The sequence below is a fragment of the Balaenoptera acutorostrata genome, unplaced genomic scaffold (assembly GCF_949987535.1).
Source record: "Balaenoptera acutorostrata unplaced genomic scaffold, mBalAcu1.1 scaffold_881, whole genome shotgun sequence".
NCBI classification, from domain to species: Eukaryota; Metazoa; Chordata; class Mammalia; order Artiodactyla; family Balaenopteridae; genus Balaenoptera; species Balaenoptera acutorostrata.
Window position 1 is genome coordinate 29,284 of NW_026645519.1, and position 26,151 is coordinate 55,434.

The window sequence follows — 26,151 nt, forward strand, 5'->3', positions numbered from 1 at the left end:
TAGCATTCTCATATAGAGTCCTTTCAATTCTCCCCACTTTCTTTCCCGAGAGGCTAAGAACACTTCACACCATGAACTAGGAGAGGGGGTAGAGCCCTTTCTGATGAAATATATCAACAAAGACAGAGTCTTAGCCTGCTTGCTCTCTGGACAGGCTCTCGGACCACAAGGTCTTAAATCCTGGTATAAATTAAGGAAGTGAGGACAGTTCAACTGGCACTCTCATAACAAGAGTTCTGAAACACCTTCCAGAGAGACTATAGCAGTAGATGAGGGAAGGGAGTGCTACAGTGTGGTAGTACAGGGGGAATGATCGGCTACAGCAGTGAAAAATGTGGTACCTATTGGTGTGCTCTCGGGGTTCTTGTACATGTAGCATAGATGACCTTTACAGTGTCCCTCCCACCTTCCCACCTGCATTAGGTGTTCTTTTTTTTTTTAAATTTATGTTTATTTATTTATTGTTTGAACTTATTTATTGTACGTAGTTATTTTTTTGGCTGCACTGGGTCTTCATTGCTGTGCACGGGCTTTCTCTAGTTGGCGGCTAGCGGGGGCTACTCTTGGTTGCGGTGTGCGGGCTTCTCATCGCGGTGGCGTCTCTTGTTGCGGAGCACGCGCTCTAGGCGCGTGGGCTTCGGTAGTTGCGGCTCACGGGCTCTAGAATGCAGGCTCAGTAGTTGTGGCACATGGGCTTAGTTGCTCCACGGCATGTGGGATCTTCCCAGACCAGGGCTCGAACCCGTGTCCCCCGCATTGCATTGGCAGGCGGATTCTTCACCACGGCGCCACCAGGGAAGCCCTAGGTGTTCTTCTATAGAGTCTGAAAACAGAGGGCACTGAGCGAAGGTAGTGGTTATTAAAGGCTCAGGATCTAAATTCTACCTGTCTCTACACCACTTCCCAGCTGTCGATTTGACCCCATTTTTGAATGCCGACCTCATTCTTCAACTTTCTCTGCCGTTTGTATACTCACCTTGAAAACTTGTTTCTGTGATGCGTTGAGCAGACACAGGGTGGCAGATTGCAGAGGTGGAAGCTGGTGGTCGGATATTTGTGGGCTGAATCTCCTTTAGTCCCATTCCCATTTCTGGTTGCACAGAGGCCCTACTTCCTGTGTGTGACACAGAGCCATAGGATTGCGGGCAGGAGCCAAGTTCTCCATACAGTCAAGACCCCAGTGTGCCTTGGTTATAGTAATATACCTGGCTTCCTTCCTGGCAGGGAAGTGACAGGCGGCTATGCCCCTGATTTGGAATCTGAGATGGTGTTCCCTGAGCAAGGCTGGCAGAAAGCGATGGATATAGAGGGACCATGTTATTGGCGTCTGAAGTTCTATCATCCTGGGCTACCATAAACATGGAGGAAGCAGCTTTGTGCCGGTCAGTGAGTGCCAGAGCAAAGTCTCCGAGTGAAGAAGAATTCTTTTCAGTGCTTCCTTTGATGTCTCACTCAAGAACACCTGGATAGGAAGGAGCTGAAGTGGAGATCTGGCTGTGGGTCAGTAACTCCAGATAACATAGTCGTGCTAGAATGTTGGTAAAGGTAGGCACTACCCATGAGTGTCTGGAAAGAGGTCCCAGTAGCCGATGCCGAATTGACCGCAGGAGCAGGGACTCTGGAGAAGTTGCAGACGCTTCGTGTTAGGGAAGTTGCATTGCTACAACAGAGTTTTAACCACAGAGCAATCCAGCCAAGTTTATATTTTAGAGAGAGAACATCTTCCATGTGGAGGATCAGTTGAAATAGAAGAGATTGTTAGAATTATAAGGCGGTAGTAATCCAGGCAGGAGATGACGAATGCCAGACACCACCTAGTCACAGACATAGCTTTTGCAGAGATCAGCTACATGTTGTTGTTTTTTATTTACTCTCTCATATAATTTTTTTTACGTCCTGGACCACAGAATACTGTGGCATAGTTGGAAAAATCTGAGACTCGATTCTAGTCTTTTTTTCTGTTTGCCTGCTGTGCAGCTTGGGCTTACGTTTCAAGCCTTACTTTTTCATTGTGAAATGAGAACAGTACTACTTACCCCGAGAACTCCACAGGCACATAGACCCGTGGCGTGTGAGGAGCAGTGAAGGAGAGAAGGAATGGAAGAGCTTTGGGGGACCCCAAGAGCCCTTCAGAAACCGTTTGTTCTTTTTAATATTGAGCCTTAAAGTGAAGGCATTCCATTTGTTTCACTCAAAAACAAATTCTATATTTCTGATAGCCTGTTTTTTTTTTCCTCTCCCTTTTTCTATAGTCAGATCAGTTCCTGATGGGCATTCTCCAGTCCACACTATTGCATCTGATTGGAGGCTATGCAAAATTTCCCAGAGACAATGAATTTTGACTGTATAGTAGTTAATTCTTTATAGTACGTTCCTGCAAAAACACTCTTTTCTTCAGAATTTTTCCTTTTCAGGATAGTGGTAGTGTTGTGGTAACTAATAAAGGCTACTCTTCAGAAAATTGTATAACTTGTTTTTAGTGTATCTACTTCGCTTACTTAATTCTAGACAGACTTCTTGGTGTCCACTGTACCCATGGTTTCAACAGGACTGGCTACCTCATGTGCAGGTGAGTTGCCAACCCCAAGAGGCAGAGCATGTTTAAATTGTTCTGTTTACAATAGTAATGTAAGCTAATGTAAGCTGAATGCAAAAAATGCAGTCAGAGAAGTGTATGAAGTGGAAGGCAATTTTGCCCCCTACTCAGATGTTACCACCAGTAATAATTTAGCACATATTTTTTCAGACGTAAAAAATGCAGATATAAGCATATACAATGGTCCCTTGGTATCTGCAGGGGGATTGGTTTTAGGACTCCCCATGGATCCGAAAATCCTCGGATGCTCAAGTCCCGTATGTAAAATGGTGTAGTACAGTCGGGCTTCCATATCTGCAGGTTATGGAACCGTTGGATATACAGAACTGACTGTACATGTGATTTAATGGTATAGTGTTTTAGACATTCTGGTTTATAATTTAATATATGGAGGACATCTTCCTCTGACAATATTTGGAGACCTCATTCTTATTTATTTATTATTCTTTTTTTTCCTCCAAATTTGCTTTATGTAGTTGGATATAAATAAATGAGCACAAACTTAAGCAAGATACATGTAACAATTTAATAGAACCTGATACTCTAATTCTTTCAGTGTTTCTCCAAGTCATCATGGGGCTCGTAAGAAAAGTAACCAACATGGATACTACTACAGTTGAATGTCAAATCTTTAAGTGCTTATGACATACTAAATCCTTGTATAATGCACTTATGAAGAACCCTTCAAGAGACTTGTGTTTTGTATGTAGCAAAAAGTGTTAAGAGTCAAATATTCAACTCAATATAAAATAATAAGAAACACTTCTGATTTGTTAGGTTGAGATTGCTTCTCCTTTTACTAATGAATGATTTTTTTAGCTGTAATATCACTGAGCTGAACAAATATGTCACCTTGGAGTACATAAGGAAAAATAAACACATGCTAAATGGGTAAAACATTACAACTACATCTTTACTAGCCCATCTCTACTACCGCTTCAGAAGCTTAGAGATTCAGAGTGTTCTTACGTTAATTGCAAGAAAAATAGAAAGAGAGAAATTCCTTCTTTTTTGAGATCACAGCTGTGAAGTCGTGATTATACAAATTCTTCATTTGTGTGCAAAACATGAAACACATTTCTCTTAAATCTCCCTGCTTAGAATTGTCAGTCAACTAGCAGGACTTTCCTTCCAAGAAACAGAGACTGAGATATGTTTTATATAACTTCAATAACCTCAGCACTACAGTAAGAAGACATGCAGTATCCTTTTGCTGTGCTTTAAGACAACAGGGAAGGAGGTCACAGGAAAGAAGAAACCAAAATTGTTACAACTGAGAAACTTTTCTCAGTTTAACCATGGTGCCACTTTCATTTTTACATAAGCATGGTGGCATAATTCAAGCTCAATACGTCAGAATTCTTAATATTTAAAATTTACCTTGACTTTTAATTATCACCATGTTAACAACCAAAATAATTTGACGAAACTCATAAGAAAGGGTAATGTTAAACCCCACTTTACTAGAGTTAGTTTCTGGACACATTAGCTCAATTTTTTTTATAGAAGAGGGACAGTGAATCTCAGTTTGCTTACAAGCTAGGAGATCACTTTGAATTCTGCATTTGTTAACTGCAAACAGATATAGCACTTGTAACAGGTTATAACTGGTTTTCAGCTGGTTTTCAAGCACAGAGCCAGCCCCAACAGTAATATTACACTATTTAAAAAGACCTAAGGCAATGAGTTCCATTTCTAGTGGAAAGAAAGAATCGTATGGTCTTGGACAAACAATTCTGATGGTTTACTTAACAGTCACTTAGTAGTTCTTCCTTGCTCATAGAACTTTATGACTTTTTTGAGGAGTGAAGCATTCAGCTTGAGTGGATAAATCCTTGTTAGGCTAAGACAATCATTATCATATCCCGCTTTGCCATGAATTGTCTTATGAATGGTCATATCAATCTGTTTTGGCAAATGAGTAATTAAGGGAAGGCTGTTATTGTGCTTATGAGAATGATATTTTTCTCTGAGAAAAGATAAATAGGCATTAGGAAAATGACCATTTGGGCTCTTTTTCTGCTTCCTCCTTGTTTTGTGAGAATATGATATTTGGTTTTACAGCAGCCATCTTGTGCCCCTGAGATGATCATATGCCAATAATGACAAATGGTAGATTAGAAAGAACCAGCAAAGACAGAAAACAGCAACATCAATAGTAACAACAATCACAGCAAAAGAACAATGGGACCTTAACTTGTGGAGTTCCTATAAAGTAAAAAATAAGTGCTCTATGTTTATTCTAAAACAAAAAAAGAACTATGCAAACCAGCTTAAAACTCCTTTTTTTGTGCCAGTGTTATAAAATGTAGCTTTTAATAAAACCTTGACCCAAATGCCAGCAACTTCAGAAAAGAATTTGGGTAAGGGGAAGAAGAAAGTTATCTCACTTAGGAAAAACAACCACTATCTTTATCCTAATCTTCGACACACAATTTAAACATATATAGCTGCTGTAGCACTTTACACAATTCCTATGTACTGGAGGAATAACAAGATCTAAATAACAGTTATATTTTTAAACACTGGGTGAAGACTTTACATAAAAATACCATCCTACTTTTTCCCCCTAAATTTCTAAAATATCACGTGCTTTTCCCCAACATCTGCAGCCGTTCAGGAATTTTTAGGAAACTTTCATGCATGATCTTAATTCCTAATCCCTGGCTCTTTGGGCTCAGCGATAAAAGATCAAAACCACCAAAAATGATGGTTCACTTGAAGTCAGGTGAGAGACACTGGCTCAGTTAGTCTTGTAGGACAAAAGCAGTGCTGCATCAACTGGCTCCATGCAGGAGGGGCACGTGAAGGATCTCATCAGCCAGTCATCTGTAAAGCCCAGGTGATCTGCATACACAGCAGAAATCAAATTGGGTTCTCATAAACAAAGTGCATCATACAGATCACACACTCCCGGATCTTTTTTTAAAATATTTGTTTTATTTTATTTATTCATTTATTTGGTTGCGCCGGGTCTTAATTGCAGTCGGTGGGCTCCTTAGTTGTGGCATGCAAACTCTTAGTTGCGGCATGCATGTGGGATCTAGTTCCCTGACCAGGGAACGAACCCGGGCCCCCTGCGTTGGGAGTGTGGAGTCTTTAGCCGCTTCACCACCAGGGAAGTCCCCCGGATCCTTTTTTCTGATCCGTTTCTTCCAGGGTCATAAACTCCTTCAGGCTGATGCTGTATGAGGCCTATTCTTTGAGCTATCCTAATTTGCTCCTCTCAGCTGAGGTGCTAGGCAAGTCTGACTAGGTGTTGGATGAGAGACCAAAACTGGAACTTGATCCAGATATGGCAGCAGCAGCTCCTGATCCAGCTCCGTCCCCTTGCCAAAGCTAGCCCAGTCGGACTGAGACTTGTGAGGCAGGGAGATGTCATCCGAAGTGGGGGACTTAAGGCAGTTCCCCATCTTCCGGGGCTTGAGTGTGTGATCTGTGTGCTGTTTTGACAGTCTCCCAACCTCATTCTTTTTTTTTTTTTAATTAGTTTATTTATTTATTTATTTTTGAATTTTTAAAATTTATTTATTTTTTATACAGCAGGTTTTTATTAGTTATCTATTTTATACATATTAGTGTATATATGTCAATCCCAATCTCCCAATTCATCTCACCACCACCGACCCCCACCCTGCCCCGCTTTCCCCCCTTGATGTCCATACGTTTGTTCTCTACATCTGTGTCTCTATTTCTGCCTTGCAAACCGGTTCTTCTGTACCACTTTTCTAGATTCCACATATATGCATTAATATACAATATTTGTTTTTCTCTTCCTGACTTACTTCACTCTGTATGACAGTCTCTAGGTACATCCACGTCTCTACAGATGACCCAAGTTCGTTCTTTTTTATCGCTGAGTAATATTCCATTGTATATACGTACCACATCTTCTTTGCCCGTGCATTTGTCGATGGGCATTTAGGTTGCTTCCGTGACCTAGCTATTGTGAATAGTGCTGCAATGAACATTGGGGTGCATATGTCTTTTTGAATTATGGTTTTCTCTGGGTATATGCCCAGTAGTGGGATTGCTGGGTCATATGGTAATTCTATTTTTAGTTTTTAAGGAACCTGCATACTGTTCTCCATAGTGGCTGTATCAGTTTACATTCCCACCAGCAGTGCAGGAGGGTTCCCTTTCCTCACACCCTCTCCAGCATTTGCTGTTTGTAGGTTTTCTGATGATGCCCATTCTAAGCGGTGTGAGGTGATACCTCATTGTAGTTTTGATTTGCATTTCTTTAATAATTAGTGATGTTTTGCAGCTTTTCGTGTGCCTCTTGGCCATCTGTATGTCTTCTTTGGAGAAATGTCTATTTAGGTCTTCTGCCCATTTTTTGATTGGGTTGTTTGTGTTTTTAATAGTGAGCTGCATGACCTATTTATATATTTTGGAGATTAAATCCTTTGTTGATTGGTTTTTTTTTTTTAAGGCTGCATTGTTCCTTTGCTTACTGATGAACATGTACAAGTCAGAAGTTTTTGATATTATAAAACATCAAAGTAATGAACATTCCTGTGTGAACATCTTTGAATATATATGCTTTGTCTCAGTTAACTTCACTCAGAATGGGACTTCTGCATCAAGGAGTTTATGCCCTTATGCTTTTTGTGGGTGTTGCTACACTGTACCAATGTATGGTCGTTCATGCAGGAAATACTTATTGAGCATCTGTTATGTTTAAGCACTGTGCTGGGTGCTAGCAAAAAGACTTGTGAAATTTTGTGAGTGAAGAGACTTGACCTGCCCTTTGTGAATTCTAGCAGTCCAGAGAGGGAATAGATATTCAAGAATCATACTCTGCATGTAGAATTACAACTCTGACAAGTGCCAAGGAGAGGGACACGGTACCATGAGAGCATATTTTAGGGAGGATTTGATCTCATCATGGAGATTAGAGAAGGTTTAGGGATGTTTGAGCTGATATCTGAAGGATGAGTAGGTATTAACCAGATAGGGACGTTGGGGAGAGATTTCTGAGCATAAGGAATAGCAAAAGACCCTATAAGAGGAAAGCATATGCTGTGTTGGAGGAACTGGCCAGGAAGGTGGGGCCGTTGGGGGATCATGTCATTATAATGGAGCTGCAAGTATGGGTAGGAGCTCGATCGTGCAGGCTTCTGTTTAAGGTTTCAGACTTGAAGAGTAATAGAAAACCATTGAACTTTTTTTGTTGAAGGTGAGTGTGTGGAACATACCCAATTGCATTTTCAAACTATCGTTTTGCTACCGAGTGGAGAATACACTGCAGGGAGAAAGAGTGGAAGCGAGGAAACAAGTTAGGAGACTTGTGTAGAAATTGGGCATAATGGTGGCTTGGACCAGGGTATGGTGGTCATTTTGGTGGAAAGATGTGGACAGATTCTAGAGGTATGTAGGCAGTATCATTGTCAGCACTGGTGGTGGGTTGAGGATGAGGGTGAGGGAGAAATAGCTGTCAGTGATGGTGATTCCTAAGTTTCTGGCTCCTATGGTTGGTTAGATAGGGTTTTTTAGATATGATGTTAATATTTGTCCTAATTTGTCTTTTGTTATTTGTTGGTTCTTGATGAATACTCTGTCATATTAAGTCTCCTGTTTTTAGTGTACAAAGCATTTTGACCGAAACTGACCGTTGTATGTTATCAGATAACTTTTTAACATCTGCCAGTTTGGTCGTGTATTTTATTCTCTTTCATTTATTAAGTAAATTGTTGTATTAATGTAAATAACTATATTAATAGATTTTCTAAAGTTGCGTTATCCTTGCATCCTTGGTCCTTGGAATAAAGCCTGTTTTTTTTTTTGGCAGTGTTGGGTCTTTGTTTCTATGCGGGCGCTTTCCCTAGTTGCGGCAAGCGGGGGCCACTGTTCATCGCGGTGGGCGGGCCTCTCACTATCGCGGCCTCTCTTGTTGCAGAGCACAGGCTCCAGACGCGCAGGCTCAGTAGTTGTGGCTCACGGACCCAGTCGCTCCGGGGCATGTGTGATCTTCCCAGACCAGAGCTCGAATCCGTGTCCCGTGCATTGGCAGGCAGATTCTCAACACCGCGCCACCAGGGAAACTCGGAATAAAGCCTTTGTGTAGTCATGGTATATATCATTCTTTAATAATTATTGATTAGATATGCTGATATTTTCTTAGGATTTTTCTATCTATATTTGTAAAGCACAATTGGACCTTTTTTTGCAAAAACTTGATTTTCTTTCCTTTTTATTTACAAATGACGCGAATTTTGTTGTTTTGTAGATATTTGATTGATGTAGAAGGCATGTGGCCAGATGATGCAATTGAATGTAAGTATAAGGGTTGTCACTACTTTTCCCTTCTTATAAAATTTGAAGGTAGAAAGGTAAGAGAATTTCTCAAATTTTGGAAAAATAGAAAAGTTTGTAATTCATTTGTTCTGACATACGATAGCCTTTTACCAAAAGTTTATAAAGGGATGTATCTGGAAATAGCAAGATATAATAGCCTGAGTAATTAGTTAGTGGATTTCAGCATTTTTTTTTCTTTTTTAAATTTATTTAATTAATTAATTTACTTTTGATATTATATCCACTGCCCCACCAAGGAAGTCCCTTTTTCTTCCTTCCTTCCTTCCTTCCTCCCTTCCTTCCTTCCTTCCTTTAAAGCTCCAAGTCATTTAAAATACATGACTTCTTACTAAAAATCTCCAGTTCATGTAACCAAGGGGTTTATAACTTCTCCTTTTAAAGTTATATTCCTGGGACTTCCCTGGTCGTCCAGTGGTGAAGACTCTGTGCTTCCAATGCAGCAGGTGTGGGTTCAGTCCCTAGTTGGGGAGCTAAGATCCCACGTGCTACGCAGCCAAAGAAATTTTTTTCAAAAGTTATATTCCTGTATTATTGAATTTAGTGGTTTAGATTTCTTTTTTAATGTTTAGAAGATTTCAATTTCTTTACCAGGAACAAACAAAACATCATGTAAAACTAGTTTTCCAGAAACTATTTCCATCATTCTCTTCTTCCCTTGCTCCTGCAGACTGGTGTTTTATCTTTACAAGTTCTCCGTCATTCCATAAGAAAGCTGCTCGTCTTCTGGTTTCATAAGAGATGGTGAACAGTGGTAAAATATCCAGCTGACCGAAATTTCTAGAGTACACTTCAGGGAGCGAATGATGGGGTGGAATGTTGGGGCAGAGTGAGAGATACAGATTCTGGTGAGACTGAGAGTCATGCACAAAAATTACTGGGCTGTGGTGAAGGGAGAACAAAACTAAATCAGGTTCCTGCTGGTGGACAGGAAGCCAAAATGAAGAAGAATGGTGCGTAGCTGGGCAGTGTAATTAGGCCCCTAAGTGCTGTGTCTTCTGATAGTAATTATGAACAGAAACCAAATAATAGTTACTAATAACATGGAGGTGACCAATCCTTGAGAGCTGAGGCAGAGAGAAGGAAAGATGGCATTATGCCTTGTCTCTGGTTCCTTGAGTTTCCCAGGCTGGTTTGTGACCAATCTTGGGTGAAATCATAACTAAGTCATTTCTGCTAAGGGGATCAGCTTTCGTGGGGTCCTTTCTCTGCACTCTGTCCAATGATAAAGCCCACTGGTTTATGCCTCCTGGAAAACAGTTATTCCAAAGCAGTATAAGTGAAGCATTGATGAAACAGCCATGAAGAACATGTTTCCACATGGCCTCGCACCACCTTTTCAAAGTGCTGTAAAACTTTTTTCATCCAAAAATCAGTAACAGAAAAGGATTGGGATCAAATCCCGTACACAGGTAGTGTAAGAAAAAAGAGAATAAGGAGCAGAATAGCATGTCTTCAGACAATAAAATCAAGTTGGAAAAGACAGGTCCACAAAACAGATCAAAACTGTAACCTATTATTTCAAAGTGGGCTAAAAGATGTTAGGAAAAACAATGCGAAAGATGAAAGAACATGGATCGAGAAGGGAATGGGAAGTTATTGTTTAGTGGCTATAGAGTCTCTGTTTGGGATGGTGAAAAAGTTCTGGAAATGGTAAATGCTGATAAATTCCACCTATAGGTGTTTGGTTTTAGTTGATCTTCTTCCATGAAAGGGTTTGGAGAGATTCAGAAACTATGCTGCTGCCTCCATCTTTCTGATGTCCTGCTCAATCTTTTGACATAATTATTTTGAATTTGCACAGTGGTGATGGTTGCATAGCATTGTGAATGTATTTAATGTCACTGAATTGTATACTTGAAAATGGTTGAAATAATAAATTTTGTTTTATGTATATTTTACCATAATAAAAAAAAGATGAAAGAACAGCCTAAACCAGAATTAGGTAAGATGATAGAACTCAAGACAGAATTCAAAATAAAAGAAAACAATTTCAGAAATGAGGACTAAATTTAAAATAATACAAGAGTGGGGACTTCCCTGGTTGTCCAGTGGTTAAGAATCCACCTTGCAATGCAGGGGATGCAGGTTCGGTCCCTGGTTGGGAAACTGAGATCCCACATGCTGCAAGGCAACTAAGCCCGCATGCCGCAACTACTGAGCCCACGTGCTCTGGAGCCCACGCGCCACAACTGGAGAGCCAACGTGCCGCAAGGAAGAGCCCACGCACTGCAACAAAGAGCCCACGTGCTGCAACTAATACCCAACACCTCCAAAAATAAATAAGTTAATTAATTAAATAAATTAAATAAAATAATACGAGTGAATGAACATAATGGATAATGCCTTAAGAGAAACAAACAAGAAGAGGAAAAAATTTTTTTAAATCAAAAAGAAGATAAAAAGAATTTTAGAGAAAAGGCAAACATAAAAGATAGGCAAAAAAGAGTCAAGACAGCTCTGAAAAGAGAAATATAAATACGTATAAGGGGCTTTCCTGGTGGTGCAGTGGTTAAGAATCCTCCTGCCAATGCAGGGGATATGGGTTCGATCCCTGGCCCAGGAAGATCCCACATGCCGTGGAGAAGCTAAGCCCGTGAGACACAACTACTGAGCCTGTGTGCCACAACTACTGAAGCCCACGTGCCTAGAGCCCGTGCTCAGCAACACGAGGAGCCACCGCAATGAGAAGCCCGCTTGCCGCAACTAGAGAAAGCCTGCACACAGCAACAAAGACCCAAAGCAGCCATAAATAAATAAATAAATAAATACATTAAAAAATATATATATACGTATAAGAATCTGTTATACCATAAAAGTGACATTTCAAATCAGTGGGACAGATTAGTCAACAAATTGTGATACATAAATGTTGGGGTATAAATATTTCTCTGGAAGGATCCACAGCACGGCCAAAGCAGATGTCTCTGAGGAGGGAAATGTGTGGCTGGGGCACGTGGGGAAAAGGGTCACTTTTCATTGAATTCCCTTGTGTACCTTTTCTAGTGTTCTGTCATGTGAATCTATTACCTCTGAAGTTTGCCTGAGTTCAAACCCCAGTTCCCCCAATTGCTAGCTCTTAATCTTGGGCAAACTCTTCACACTCTCCAAGCTTCTTTATCTGTGAAATAAGGTCAGTAACTTAGCCTGGTGCTGCCTGGCACAGAATAAACTCTCAAAAAATGGACATTATTAGTGAAAAAACCCCAAATGCCCATCAGTGGATGAATGGATTTTTTAAATGTGGTGGATATGTGAAATATTATACAGCCATAAAAAGGAATGAAGTACTAACACATGCTACGACATGGACGAACTTGAAAACATTATGCTAAGTGAAAGAAGCAGACACAGTGGTCACATTTGTATTATTTCATGAAATGTCCAGAAAAGGCAAAACCATAGCGACAGAAAGCAAATTAATGGTTGCCAGGACTGAAGGAAGAGGGGATGAAGAGTGCCTGCTGATGCTTAAGGGGGCTTCTTTTTGGAGTGATGAAAACGTGATGGGTTAGATGCCGGTGATGGTTGCATAGGCTTGTGGATGTACTAAATGACACTGAATTTGCAGTTTCAGAAGGTGAATTTTATGGCATGTGAATGACATCTCAAAAAAATAATTTTGAAAATGAAAATTGCCAGTTTTCCCATAGTCACTATCCACTGTCTCCATCTCTCCCTTCTCCCCACTGCATTCCTTTTCACGCCCACCCCTGCCGCTCTCTCGCATCGTCACTCCCTCGAGCTGCCCCACGAGGCCTCCCAGGGAGCCTCTGAACCCCTGGGCGCCTGCGTCCTGTGGCTGTTGGAGCTGCTGCCCAGTGCGCGTGCCCCCACCACTCTCACCGGTGAGAGTGGACGCTTCCGTCGGATTTTTTCTCATGCGTTTCAGTTGATGGTGATGTTTACAAAAGGCGGCACGTGCCCTGCTCAATGGAGGAAGCCCCTCAAGTTAATATTTAGGCCCCTCCAGAAGTTTGATCTCGTCCACCAGTAACCTCAGGATGCTGTGCGCTGAAAGCCAGGTTGGCCGCCTACGGGCATCTGCAAATACAGAGGACTTCAGAGGCATTTGGGCCTCAAATTGAGTCCTTGTACCTCCACATGGGATGTGACCTCAGCCCTTTGCTGCACCTCTGTAAGTGAAGTGGCACAGGAATACTGGCCTTGCCTGTCGTTGCCAAGGTTAACTGAATAGTGCATTGGCTCCCCTCGTGCTTAGGTGTTGAGTACATCGTGATTTACATATCAGGCCCTATTCTTGGGCCTCCTGATGCAGCAGTTCCCTTGGCTCTGCCCCTGTCGTCAGCTGCCCCTAGGATAACTGTGAGCCCTAGCCACTTCTCTGGTAGATTTCCCTATTCCCCCACTATAATCACACGTGAATAAGGCAACTCAAACCTTTCAGAGATGTGTCCTGAACCTCTTGTTTTCTGAAATACCTATCTGGTGGTTGTGAGACTGAAGGCCAACGTCCCCAAGAGACTTTTTCTATTTCTCCTACTAAACCTAGACTCATCTTCTGTCATCTTCAGCTCTACTCAAATTGTGTTCTTTCAACGCAGACCTCTGACCCTGCTTTTTACTTCTGCCATTTCATCCTCACTCCTGCTTCCTTTCATAAATCCATAAATCTCTTTTGGCCTTCCTAGCCCTGGGCCAAGTTCCTTCCTCTTTCCTCAGTTTTAACCCCTTTCCTTTATTCTCCCGTCCAACTTTCAGTCCTTCCTTTCTCATGCAGACTTTGATTCCAACCCCATTAAAAAAAAAAACAAAAAAAACACGCCACACTTAGCATCTCAAAATTCAGAAGGTTGATTACTCATCTCTTAATTCTATTACATTTATTTATTCAGTTCTATTGTTTTAAAATATATCAAAGTAAATAGAGAAATTTATACCTATCTTATCTATATATGGAAGAACAGCTGGTACCCAAGGTGGCACCAACAGTCCTAGCAGGTCTTACTTTACATATATGTAGTAGTCAGCAATTTCCATTTCTTTTTCCCTCTCAATGAAAAATTGCAGTTTCCCCGAAGAGGTGTATCTAGCAGCATTCTCACGTTGTTGAGCCCGCCTCTTCATGGCCTCTCGCTCTGGCCTCTGCTCTTGTTCGATGGGCTTTGACATGACTGGCTCAGGAACATTGGGTTCCCTCCATGGAATTCGTTGCTTGCTGGAGTCTTGGCATAGAAGTTGGGTTTGGAGCTTGGGTGGGGACTGGTGCTTAGTCACAGCAGGGGGAACAGGCTCCCGCTGGAGAGAAGCGCAAGATGAAGTTTGGTAGGGTGCAGGCCTAGGAGCAGCAGACTGAGGGACACGAGGCTGGGTATGGTTGGTCCAAGCCGGTTGGGTTGGGTTGGTCACAGTTGGCTGAGCTGGTTTGGCAGGACCTGGCAGAGAGGCAGGAGCTGGCTGGGATGAATTGACTGCAGCAGGTTGAGCTGAGTCAGTAGAACCAGGCTGGGCACGGTAAGCCCCAGCAGGCCGATGTGAGGCCAGAGACTGTGGCTTCTGAGGAGCGGGTCGAGCTTGAGGCTTGTCCCAGGCAGAAAAAGGCAGAGGTATCAACTTGACCTTCCCAGGAGGAGGCCGCTCATACTGGGATGGAGATGGACACTCTGTTTCAGCACTGCTGTCTGGTTTCTGGGCTTGGACTTGCGTTTTCTCAGGACTCTTCCCCTCACGTGGGGTATGCCGCCATGGCTGGATAGCTGGGGGTGGCTGGGGATCTTTGGGGTTGCTTGAATTTCCCAAGAGCCGACAGGAAGAGAGCCTAGTTTTCTTATCATTCTTCTTCCCCAGTGCATGAAGAACCTTCACAGAGTCCAGCGTGCGCACGCCAAGGGAGGTTCGAGGCTTTTGAAAGCTCTCTTGGAGAAGCTCAGTTTGGTGTTCCTTTCGCTTCGTGTTGGGGATTGCTGGCTTCTCTTCTGCCTTGACTTTGTTCCCTGACTGCTTGTTCCCTTCAGCCTTGTTTCTTCCTCTGGTCCTTTTGGTCTTTTCCTGCCCGTGGCTCTTTGTTTTGCTGACCTTTCTGGATGCAGCTTTCTGAGGTTTGCCTTCCGAGTGCTTGGCCGTGTTCACAGGAGCCCTGTCACTGACCGCAGCGTTGCATATAACCACTTCTCCCCCTAACAGGCACTCTGGATTCTTTGGCTGGATTTTGGCCTTGGGAGCACCACTGATAGGCTCAGAGGCTTTCTGTTTGTTCTTCCTGGGTTGATCAGAGGGAACCTTTATGACACTTGGCTTTTCCTGCACCTGATTCACCTTAAAGGCTCTGGTATCTTTGGCTTTGATCACGTTGGGACCTTGGGATTGATCAAGATCTTTCAAAGAACTAAAGAGCTGGGGAAGGTGACTATCCTCCGCCAGTGTAGTAATGTCTGCAAAACCACTGCTAGATTCAATCCCATTTTCAAGTGTCCTTAGGTCCTCACGACTCAGGCTGTTCTCTCCCAGATCAGCATTTTCAGAACCAGGCTGCTCCTCTTGGCTGAGGGGACCGGTGCAGGCCAGCGGCTGGTGAATATCAGGGATTTCTAAAGGGAGTAGTGGAGGATCTTGGCTTTCTTTTGGGATGTGTTAGACATCCAGAATCTTTGAAAGCTTGGTTTTAATATCATCCACGTTCTTACTCTCTATTTGTCCCTGGCTTGGAGCTGGAGGCAGGGCCAGGAGACGACTGGCACTCTGGACTGGAGCTGTCACTGAAATGTCCCCAAGTTCAGGTGGTGGGTTACTCTTAAGTATCTGAATATTTCTGCTACTACAGGGCTTGGGGAGTTCTTGAGTTTATGTCACACAAAATGTCTGGCTTGGAGGTTGCAATCCCAGGGAATTTTTCATCACCAGGGATGTCTCCGTCACTACAAAGGAATCAAGGTAAAAGTCAGTCCCTGGTAAGTTAGATGCTCCCGCTAAACTCCAACACAGCAATCATGCACCGTTCAAGGTACATGATTGCTGTGTTGGTGTTTAGGGGCAAGATGGGCGAGGCATTTCTAGTAACTCTTCTTAAGGATCATGGACAATGCCCTATGCTACGAGATAAGCGGTGACTGGTGTAATTCTTACTGGTGATCATTTCATGTCACTGATTCTTGGCTTTCTTTGTATTTCATAGGATTGTTATAAGTCCAATACAAAATGAGTCTTATTTTTAAAAAAACTGAAGTGTTTTACAAAGCCTAGCATTCTCATGTAGTGTCCTTTCAATTCTCCCCACTTTCCTGAGAGGCTAAGAACACTTCACACCATGAACTAAGAGAGGGGATAGAGCCCTTTCTGATGAAATATATAAACAAAGACAGAGTCTTAGCCTGCTTGCTCTGGACAGGATCTCGGACCACAAGGTCTTAAATCCTGGTATAAATTAAGGAAGTGAGGACAGTTCAACTGGCACTATCATAACAAGAGTTCTGAAACACCTTCCAAAGAGACTGTAGCAGTAGATCAGGGAAGGGAATGCTACAGTGTGGTAGTACAGGGGGAATGATCGGCTACAGCAGTGAAAAATGTGGTACCTATTGGTGTGCTCTCGGGGTTCTTGTACATGTAGCATAGATGACCTTTACAGTGTCCCTCCCACCTTCCCACCTGCATTAGGTGTTCTTTTTTTTAAATTTGTTTATTTATTTTTTGCACTTATTTATTTTATGTATTAATTTTTTTGGCTGCACTGGGTCTTCATTGCTGTGCACGGGCTTTCTCTAGTTGCGGCTAGCGGGGGCTACTCCTGGTTGCGGTGTGCGGGTTTCTCATTGCGGTGGCTTCTCTTGTTGCGGAGTATGGGCTCTAGGCGCATGGGCTTCAGTAGTTGTGGCTCATGGGCTCTAGAATGCTGGCTTAGTAGCTGTGGCACATGGGCTTTGTCGCTCCACGGCATCTGGGATCTTCCCTGACCAGGCCTCGAACCCGTGTCCCCTGCCTTGGCAGGTCGATTCTTAACCACGGTGCCACCAGGGAAGCCCTAGGTGTTCTTATATAGAGTCTAAAAACAGAGAGCACTGAGCGAAGGTAGTGCTTATTAAAGGCTCAGGATCTAAATTCTACCTGTTTCTACACCACTTCCCAGCTGTAGATTTGACCCCATTTTTGAATGCTGACCTCATTCTTCAACTTTCTTGCTGTTTGTGGGGCTTGCACTTTGGCATTTTCTTAAAAGCTAAACATAAACTTACCATATGACCCAGCAATTCCAGTCCTACGTATATATGCAAAAGAAATGAAAACATATGTCCACAGAAAAACTTTTACAAAAATGTTCATAGCAGCATGATTCACGTTATCCGAAAAAAAAAAAAAAAAGAAACAATCCAGATGTCCAACAACTGGCAACTGGATAAACAAAATGTGTTAGAGCCATACAATGGAATACTAACCAGCAATAAAAGGGAGTACTGGTACACACTATAACAAGGATGAATCTTGAAAACATCATCCTAAGAAGCTAGATGCAAAGACTAGATATTATATAATTCTATTTACATGAAATGTGCAGAAAAGGAAAAAGGCAGATTGGAGGTTGTCTGGGGCTGGGAATGTGGATTGATTGCAAACAGGTATAAGGGACTTTTCTGGGTAACAGAAGTGTTCTAAAACTGGATTGTGGTGATGATTGCACAGCTCTGTAAATTTACTAAAAATAATTGAATTGTATACTTAAAATGGATGTATTTTATGGTATGTAAATTAAACTTCTATAAAGTGTTTTAAAAATCTCTGTAAAGATATGCAAGAACAAGTCACACTGAGTAGCTCTGGAAGGGAAAGATGGGTGCCTGGGAAACGGGAGAGGGAAGACACTTTATCAAATACTCCTTTATATATTTTTAATTTTGTACCATGTATTATCAGCTTAAGAAATGAGAATAAAGAAAACAAAAACTTACAAGGAAGAGTGTGGCAATAAAGGTTTAATGGCTTTGGTGAGTTCAATAGGAGTAAAACATATGTTAGGCCATAGAAACGTTCTAGCTTACAGAAAGGAAGATGATAAATCCTCTGTCACCATCTGAAGCACAACATGCTTAGTTCAAAGGGACATGCTTAAAAACAGGATGTCAACAAATAGACCCAGAAGCTGTCAACTTAGGAAAGGGGAGTAGAAAGGATGACCTGTGAGAAATGGTTCAAAGAGTGAAGACCTGAGGGAAAATACTTCAGGGAAGGAAGTGGGGACCTGAGAGGTAGAAGATGAGGTCTCTTTTGTGCCTTCAGAGAGCAGAACTGGAAGCAGAGCCAGGAAATCTAGTACAGGCAGATTTTGGATCTTTTTAAGTTTTAAAACCTTTGCCAGCTGGAGCCTTAGACAAATGAAACAAGTTGCCAATGAGCGGCAAGTGAGTGGTGGAGCTGTTGAAGCAGAGGCTGGAGCACCCTGTGGAGCAGAGGCAGTGGAAGTGTTGACGGTCCCTTCCGAGAACGAGTCTGAGAACCTCTGGCACTTCCAGAGGACATGGTATGCACCGCTGGGTGTAAAGCACACACGTTTACGTCTGATTAAATGAGGAGCCTTGGTGTGTGTGTTCCTGCTTCTAGTTTCAATCTTTCTGATTAAGTTCATTGCTGCCTATAAAACGGTAAACATTTAAAAATAGAAAATAGTCTAAAAATAAATTCTTTCTCAACAAAATGTATCTAGTTAGCCCTCTAGGTTGGTGAAAATCAAAAGGACAGACGACAACAAGTGTTTTCAAGGATGTGGAGAAATGGGAACCTTCATACAGTGCTGCTAGGAATGCAAAATGGTAACAATACTTTGCATAACAGTCTGGTAGTTCCTCAAATGGTTAAATAAAGAGTTAACGGTATCATCCAGAGTATATCCATTCGTCGGCATATGCCCAAAAGAAATGTAAAATACGTCCACACAAAAACTTGTACATGGATGTTCACAGCAGCTTTGTTAATAGTAGCCAAGCAGTGGAAGAAATGCAAATGTCCAGTAACTGATGAATAGATAAGTGAAATATGTGCATTCATACAGTGGAATATGATTTGGCCATAAAAAGGAATGAGTACATGCTACAATGTAGATGAACTCTGAAAATATTAAGTAAAAGAAGCCAGTCACAAAAGATCACATGTTGTGTGATTCCATTTACATGAAATGTCCAGAATAATGAAATCTATAGAGACAGAAAGCAGATTAGTAACCACAGCCGGGGCAGGGGCTGGGGCAGGGGTGGGAGATTGGGAGAAATGAGTGACTGCTAATGTACATAGGGTGCTTATGGTAGGTGTTGAAAATGTCTTAAAATTAAATTGGGGTGATGGTTGCACAACTCGGTGAATACACTAAAACACACTTAACTGTACGCTTTAAATAGGTGACTTTTATGGTATGTTAAGGATCTCAAGAAAGCTATAACAATGTGTTTATTCATGTACGCAAACTGAAATACATGTCGATTATGAAGCCTTATTTGGAGAAAAAAGCTTCTCGGGCTCTCTGTTCTTACATCTTCTGTTACTGAATCAGGGGTACAAGAACAATGGAAGGTGACCAACAGCGTCATTTCCATTTAACAGTGGACAGTCCGAACAAAACTGTGGGCGCTGGGTATTGTACGTTTGGTGCAGCGCTACACACACTACGGCTAGCACTGAGTGCAAACCGTCAGAACCGTGCTGTCATGCTAATTTGACTTCCACAGATTCAATCAATAACCACAGTTCACAGGTCTGCACTGTGTGTGACAATTTGTGCTGAGGACCCACCATGGGATAGAACATAGAATTGTTGCTGAATTCATTTACAGATGCTGTCGGTAAACCACAACAATCCACTTTCCTTAGTCCGTGGGAGAGTCTCAGGCATTTCCTCTAATGATCTCATCATCCCTTAGCGCCTGGATGTGAATCAACCCACTCTGTTCTCTGCAACTGGGCTTACACATAAAGATTGAAGAGACTACAAGTCAACTCACATTATCAGCTACCATGATTTAAGCTTTCTGTTGCAGAGAGTCTTGAAAGGAGATACACACTGGCTGGCTTCTTCTGTTATTATTTCTATTATTGTGAGAGTAAACTCACCTGTTAATGCCTTATTACAACTGGGGAAAAAGTAACTGCCACCATCTCAGATGTTTCAGGCTTTTTGTAGTACTTTTTAGTTTAATTCAAATCTAGGTGAAATTCATTCCCATATTAATTGATCAGACAAACCATCATAGAGACCCGGGGGGGGGGGGAAAGCTTTTCAATTAAATAATGACTTTTTAGGTGGAAACTGAGCTTAGGAAAACATCTCTCATATAGGAAAAAGGCTGTATTTTCTTATGTCACCTTATACAGCTATTCTTCATGTATGGAGATTGTTATTGCGGACCTTCTGCCGGCAAGGTGCCTGCTGAAAGGTGCTTTTCTTTCAGAAAAATGGGTTTATGCTAATTTATTTATAACCACTAAAGTTTAGGACCAGAGATACACATTGATAAGACAGAGTCAAAATTAGAAATACAGTCGATGGCACCAAAAGACAGTCTTTTCTTGTGAAAAGTTTTTAGATATGCACAGTTCAAACTGGCAACTGGCGTTTCAGTACTAAAACTTACTAGCTCGTCTGCCCCCAAAATAACATTTTGACGTAGATTTAATTCTGAAAGGCAAGATTAGAACTTATAAAAGCAGGAACTAAGGTGATAACTGTCTATTAGTCGCCATCAGAAAATCAGAACTGGTCAATAATTTCTGCAAGTATGGTAGATGGTAACTCTAATATATCCTCCCCCTCAAATCAAAAATGCATTGCGCCTGCAGAATGGTCCTCAGAAAATTTCTTTTCATACATGAATGAGTAAAGATTGCAGAGACATAACGAATCTGAATAATGCCAAAATTCAAAGTATGGCCATGAGACTGTAGAGTTAAAGTGTAATGGAAGTACTTGTCATTAGAACCGAGGTCAAGAAACTAACAGGATGGTAAGGTTCCCAGATAGTGGCTGGGTTTGGGGTAGAAAAGAAAGAAAATCAAGAGCTAAAGTCCTCAATTAATATACAGGAAAAACTGGAAGGTTAGCAAATGATCATTAAAATCTTGTAGAGGGTGGTAGAGCTAGATGACTTAAGTCCCAAAGGATTTTCTATCAGGTTTGAAAAATTATGGTCTGGAAGTGACCCTCTCACTCTTTTCTTCTCTGCATTCTCTGAAATCTTTCCTCTTAGCTTTAGTATTTACGAGGATTATGATCACCTTTTTTACATGGATGGCTCTAAAATCTTTATTCCACTCATGACATACTCATGAGGTCATACGTAGCTATGTTTTTAGATATTTTCACTTGGATGTTTTGATCTAACTTCAACTTTAATCAATAAAACTCCTTCATATTTCAGTCAGAATTAGTTTCCTCTTCCAATCTCTCCATTTTGATAAGGTGCTTGCATAGTATTTTAGTTGCTTTGGGTAGAAATTTCAAAAGAACCACGGCTATTAATTACCAAGTCCAAGTGATGAGAGTCCAGCTTAGTTTCTTCTCATAAATTAATTGATGAATATCACTTTCTTATTTAAAAATCTCTACTGACAATTAGCTAAACATTTGGCAATAAAATTATATCTAGACACACAAAATAAATTCCGTGTGGATTCAGTGTTTAAATGCATTGCCCTCCACCTTAAATAAGTATAAAAAAAAAAAAAAGGAGAATACTTTTTTATAATCTTGTGGTTGGGGACATCTTTCTTAGCATGGAAAAAAGAAATAAAGAAGTTGAGTACACAACAATGCTATTACACTATTAATACAATATCAATAATGCTCAAGAATTAATAAGAAAAATTCTTCAGAGAAAAATGGGCAAAGGATATAAGCAGCTAATTCTCAAAACAAGAAATGTAAAGAGCAATCTCTGAAACCTAATATTTAAAACATGCAATTTAAAGCAATGAGTTTTTTCACACATTAGATTAGCAAATATTAAAAAGACTGATACTACCCATAGTTGGCAAAGGAATGAAGAAACACATCCTCTCATACTTTTGGTGGGCACATATATTTGTACAAAATTCCTGGAGGGCACATAGTTAGAGGTGGGGAGGTCTACAGATTACTGACAGTCTTTTAAATTTCTATTATTAATGATCTACTTAGGATTTAAAACTTCCTGGTCAATTCTGTTAATTTATATTTTCTTATAAAATCACCCATCTAATTTCGGTTTTAAAATATATCAGCCTAGGGCTTCCCTGGTGGCCCAGTGGTTGAGAATCTGCCTGCCAATGCAGAGGACACGGGTTCGAGCCCTGGTCTGGGAGGATCCCACATGCCGCGGAGCAACTAGGCCCGTGAGCCACAACTACTGAGCCTGCGCGTCTGGAGCCTGTGCCCCACAACAAGAGAGGCCGTGACAGTGAAAAGCCCGCGCACCGCGATGAAGAGTGGCCCCCGCTTGCCACAACTAGAGAAAGCCCTCGCGTAGAAACAAAGACCCAACACAGCCAAAAAAAATAAAATAAATAAATAAAATCCAGCCATTCATATTAAAAAAAAAAAGGAAAAAAAAATATATATCAGCCTAAAGTTGCATACAGTAATCTTTTTTTAAAAAAACACTTCTTTGACTGTGGTTATACCCTTCCATACTATTAGTGTTGATCGTTTTCCTCATGGTCAGAATAACCAGAGATTTGGTCTATTTTTTTTTTGAAAGAACCAGATCTTGGTTAAATCGATCATTTCTGGGGACTCATTTATAGAATGCTTATTTCAATTATTTCCTAGTTGAGTTTGTTGAACTAAAATATCATTGAAGGCTATACATTTTCCTCTCAATATTGATTCAGTCACATCCCGTAAGTTTTGGATATGTGCTTTTACTGTCATTAATGAAAAAAATTCTATAATCTCAATTTTTAGTTCTCCTATAGCCCAAAAGTTTAGAATGTTTTAAAATGTTTATTTAAGGAAGAAGTTATAGTTGTTAAATTCCAACCTTATTGTACTGTGGTTAGAGAATATAAGCTTAGTTAGAAATGTTCTACTTTGCGGATTTATCAACATTTTGCCTAAATGTACAGTTAATTTTTGTAAATATTCCGTGGGCATTTGGAACAACTGTGGATGCTGTGTTTTGGGAATAAAGTTTTCTATAGATATTTTAAATCAAACTTCTTAATATTGCTATTAAAATCTTCCATATCTTTTATCTGTTATATGTCAAAATCTGATAAAAACAATGAAAATATCCCATTCTTGTACTTTTGTCACGTTGTATATTGTAATTATGTCTGGATGAACATATGAATGCACTCTGGTTGAAAGCACAGCAGTAATTTTGGAAGTGTCTGAAAGACTCTTTCTTCCCTTGGAAATTACAGAGTGGAGATAGGGTAGATTCTCAAGACAAGTAACATTTAATTAAAAATGACCCAAAAACCCTACCTTTCCATGGTATAGAAACTTGTATTTCTAATCCGGAAAAACTATAAATTATTGGCAGAAAGGTGGAAGTATAGGAATTTTCATGCATTGCAGGTAGGAATATAGACTGGAAATTAATTTGGTACTAATGTAGAAAATTAAGTATACATATAGCTTATGATCCAAGATTTCCACTTCTGGGTCTGTGCAACAAAGGTAGTCTCACAAGGTCCATAAGGCAATATGGACAAGGATGTGCACTGCTGGTGTTTTGCCTTTGACCGCAAACCTGGGTGTCCATTACAGGGAAAGTGCATAGGTAAATTGGTAGATGCACTCCATGGAGTGCTATGCAGTGATCAGAAACCTGAATTAGATGTATGTATAGCAATGCGATGAATCTTAAAAATACAAGCTTAGTGAAAATAACAAAAATAATGACATACCTTTTATATAAATTGAAAATACATGACAACACAGAATACATATTTTGTAAGAACTCTTGTAAGCCAAAAGATATTTACATAACAAGGCCAGTTCCGATGGGAGGACAGGAATCAGGATGGGATATGGGAATGAAATTTTAAAAAGAGAGGCCATGAACCTAGGAGTATACTTAACTCAACTCTTGGCAGCTGAAGTTAAAAAATTTTTTTAACTTTATCTTGGCATAGAAACTGCGTACTAATTCTATGCTTTCGCTCTGCTTCTAGAAGGATTTGTTATGACTAGATTGGAGGTTCAAACAGGTACTTTAGGCAGAAACTAGAACACAATGAAAAGCTTGAGAATTCTCTCTTCCAGCTCATAACTAACGTTTTATGTTTGATCAGTCTGGCTGAGGTCACTTTTTAATTAATGTCACAAAGAAATTTTTATGGTTTCATATTAGAAAAGATGTGCTTCTTGTTTTAAAAAAAACATGAAAAATTAAAAAGAAAAAATGTATAATCCCATAATCTTAAAATAATCTGCTAATATTTAATTTTGATCCAGTCATATAAATACATGTAAATATTATATCTTGCTTTTTACCTCTTCGCATATAATGAAATTTATCCTTGGGTTCCAAGATACTGCTTTTGACTGTTGTTTCTCTCCATATATGTGTGATTGTGAAGAGTGATACAAAATTAGCCTGTTTTATAAAAATGTAAGAAACACTGGTAGACATTTAATTAAATATTACTAAAGCTCTCATTTTATTCTCTCATGGAGATCTCTTTGTTTGGTACTTAGTTTGTGTTGTTCATTTGCCCCACTGCTGAAAACGTGGGCAACTGGAAATAATGAGAGGTCAAAAATACAGAGAAATTATTCATCTTCAGCTTTTTCTCCATAAATAAATCTGATAAATATGGTTTCTTTTGTACTGACAGTAGTAAACTATCCCTTTTCTTTGATCCCAGTATACACCCAGACATTGAGAGAAAAAGATGGGAAAGGGAGGGGGAAAGAAAGAAAAAACAGGGAGAGAGAGAAAGAGCACAGAGACAAGCACAGCAAGAACATGAGAGAAGGAGAGGAGAAAAGGAGTAAGCAGAAGAACAAGAGAGATACACAGCAGAGACAGTGAGACAAGAGACAGCATGGGGTGGGGTGGAGGAGAGCACAAGTGCACAGAATGCGGGTGCACAGAGGCAGAGAGAAAGAACACAGAAGCAGACAGGGTGCAAAGACACTGTAATAAGAGAAAAGCATGAACTATAGAGCCTGGGGACAGCCTGCATAGACACAGCAGAGAGAGGCACAGAAAGAATGAGTCAAAGAAAGAGTAGGTGTAATCAAAGGAAGAAGGGAAGAACAAGCAGGCAGTTGCACTTATTCCCTTATATTCACTCTTAACCCCTCAAGTGTACATGTCCTGGGTACACATGTTCAGGGAAAAAAAGCATTAGCATATCTAAGGAAACCTGGGTTAAAGATAAGATAGGCAGTTCAAAAAAGAAGAAATACGGTCGATCAACACACAAAAGAAACTAAAAACTCCATGTGATTAAAGAAATGTGGATCAGGATAGATACCATATTTCTGCCCTATGTGGCAAGTATTAATAAGAATGCTATTGGCAGGTATTGACCAAAATATTATTGCACATTACTGGTGAACAAATAATTGAATCAACATTTCAGAAGGACTATTTAGTAGTGTGGCTTAAACATTTTTAATGTGCCTACTTGGTAACCCAGAAATTCCATGTTTAGAAATGTTTCTCAAGGAAATTGAAAAATTCAGAAAGATGTAACAAGACTACCCATCGAAGTGCAGATTATGTAAAGAAAAATTCCAAAAAAACTTAAATATCTGTCATTAAGAACTAACTAAATATTATATTTATACAATGGAACCCATAAAGCTATTAACAATGACTACATAAATCTTTATTTACTGCATAGAAAGATGTCTATGATATACTAAGTGCAGAGCTTCAAAACAATATACATAGTATGATTTCATTTTTTTGGACTGTTGTTTCTCTCCATATATGAACATGATTGTGAAGACTGGTATGAAATCGGCCTGTTTTATAAAAGTGTAAGAAACACTGGTAAACATTTCATTAAGCATTAATAAAGCTCTCATTTTATGCTCTCATGGAGTTCTTCATTTGATATTTAGCTTCATTTGATTTCAGACCTAATAAAATAGATCCAAGATAGGCAGTAGGTATGTGAATCATAAAATATAAACTTGGAAGCTTATCTGTAATGTTAATCACGACTATTTCAGGATGGTGAGAATTATGGGTGATTTCCAAGGTCTTTATATTTTATATATTATCTAAACTCTTTATATTTAGTTATCTTCTTTTTACTTTTATACTCAAAAGTAATAAAATATCTTTTTTGACAAAAGT

General features: G+C 40.3%; 2 pseudogenes; both read right to left on the reverse strand.

Moving 5' to 3' along the window:
• Window positions 1–5,334: 5,334 nt before the first annotated feature.
• LOC130706615 (RING finger protein 11-like) lies at window positions 5,335–6,024 on the reverse strand (annotated as a pseudogene).
• Window positions 6,025–13,723: 7,699 nt separating this feature from the next.
• Window positions 13,724–15,847, reverse strand: LOC130706616 (uncharacterized protein C2orf78-like; annotated as a pseudogene).
• Window positions 15,848–26,151: the final 10,304 nt, after the last annotated feature.